Below are 2500 nucleotides of genomic sequence, written 5' to 3'. Positions count from 1 at the left end.
TTTCTTATATAGAAATTGTTTTCCTTATATTTTTCTATCGAAAATGTCTTCTTATTTTCTTGTTATTTCCATATTTTATCCATATGTTACCTCCTTTTTTGTCCAGATGTCACCAAACACGACCAATAAAAACATTAATAGTATATAAACGAAAATTTAAAAAGGAAAGAAAGAAAAGAAGAAAAAAAAAAAACTGACTCATGCCCATCCACAATAAGCAGACTTTTTTCACGGAATAAACACAACCTATACAAAGATAAACAAAGTAAAAACGAAAAAGAAAAAAAGAAACTGAAAAAAAGAAGAAAGATACTAAATATTGACTCATCCCCACTCACCGAAAGCAGACTTTTTCACGGGATAAATATTTCTTAACAAACTCCTTCGCTTTTCTTGTATCTGGCCAAGAAGTTTCTTTAGATTTCAAGATTTTGCTTTTGGGTTTGCAAGGGGACGGAAGATGGTGTTGATCTGCCTGGCTGTGCCTGTGTATCTGTCCGTCTGTATGTTTGATAATGATTTAATGATAACACTGACAGTAATAATGATAAGAATGACAATAATAGTTGTGATAATAATGAAAGTGATGATGATGATAATGATGATGATGATGATTATGATGATGATGATGATGATGATGATGATGATGAGGAGGAGGAGGAGGAGGATGGTGATGATGATGATAATGAAAGTGATGATGGTGATAATGATGATGATAATGATGATGATAATGATGATGATGATAAAAAATAATGATAGCAATAATATCAGTAATAATAATAGTAATGATAAGGATTGTAATAATAATGACAATGATAATAAATAGCAATACAGATAACGTCTCTAATAAACAGTAATGATAATTAAGATTGAAATACCGATCGTAAAGCCCACGACTTTTTATATCCCCAATGCTTCCCAGGAGTGTCCGGCCCCACGCAGCCTTGGGACGTTCTGCCCGGCGCCCGTGAACACCATACGTGGCCATCGACCCGAGCGCATCCCGTCGACAAAGCGACCTGACCTGGCTTCGCCTCCAGAGAAGACCCGAGCGAGGGAGGCCTCTCGCAGTGCCGCAAACGCCTCCAGGTGGTGGCTTCGGGCGGCCTTCCGTCACGCCAACTGTTTTGCTATTTTATATTATTATTATCTTTTTTCACAAGCATTTGCGGGTCTTAGTAGTGATAAGGATAATAATAATGGTAATGGTAATAGAGAAAATAAGGATAATGATGATAATGATGATAATGATAGTAACGAAGATAATTGAAAAAAATAATAGAAATAATAGCAATGACAGCGATAGTAATAATATTGATAATAATGACTCTCTCCCTCTTGTGAGGTCTCCGACCCTTCGCCCCCACCGTCCTGGACCGTATTCCTCTCCCCCCCCCCCCCTTATCCTCCTCACCCTTGTTTCCCTTAATCTCCCCTAGCCTCCCCTACCTCCCCTTTGCTTTTTAGTCTCCCCTTTACCCTCTTCTCCAACCCCCCCCCCCTCCTCTCTCTCTCTCTCTCTCTCTCTCTCTCTCTCTCTCTCTCTCTCTCTCTCTCTCTCTTTCTCTTCACGTATCATCCTGACACCTATACCCTATTTACTCTACTTGCTATTGTTCGTCTCTCTTAAATACTTTCATTCTCTTGCTTTCACTGCCTCGTTCATTTCCTCTTTCTTTCCTTTCATTTTCCCCTTTCCCCTCCTAATCTTGCGTCCCTCCTTACTTTCTGTCATGCTAGTCTTTTTCTCTTCCTCGTTCCTTTGTTATGCTTTAATCCTTTACTCTCGTTTTCTTTTCATTTCCTTTCACTCCTTTCGTTCATTTCTCTTTTCTACTTTGCGATCTACGTTCTTCTGTATCTTTCTCTCCCCCATACTAGCCTCCTCGCTTTCTACTCTTTCTATTCCCCCGTTGACCTTACTCATTTCTTTCATTTCCATCTCTCGGCCCTTAAATTTCTCTCATTTTCGTCCTTTTCCTTAAGCTTTCGTCCTCCCACCTACCCTCTATCCCCTACCCTAATACCCTACCTATCCCCTTGACACCCTTGATACCTGAATCCCGAATCCTGAATCCCAAATCCTGAACCCCGAATCCCGAATCTTGAATCCCGAACTTGGGTAATCCAGCTGGCGGCGCTCAAGCACGCTGGAGAGGATTCCTTCCCACACAACACGGATACACTGATACTGCCAAACCTTGTATTTAATGAAAAGTGTATAAATAAAACTTATAACTGTAATTTCCCGAGTTTTCTTCTTTGAGCTTCAATGCTTCGAATTAGCGAGGTAACTTATTTTACGTGTTTTTATCGTGTTATTTTATTATATTCAGTCTTTTAAGGGTAGATGGGGATCATAGTATCTTCTTTGCTCATTCTCTTATACATCTAATTTGAATTCTTAATGATTTCGACGTTTTTTATCATTCGTTTTAGTACCAAACCCCTCCCCTTTTTCCTACTATTTTCATTTTACGTTATTTAGTTTTTATCATTT

This window comes from Penaeus chinensis, chromosome 7 (genome assembly GCF_019202785.1).
Source record: "Penaeus chinensis breed Huanghai No. 1 chromosome 7, ASM1920278v2, whole genome shotgun sequence".
Lineage (NCBI taxonomy): Eukaryota > Metazoa > Arthropoda > Malacostraca > Decapoda > Penaeidae > Penaeus > Penaeus chinensis.
This window is presented reverse-complemented; position numbering follows the sequence as displayed.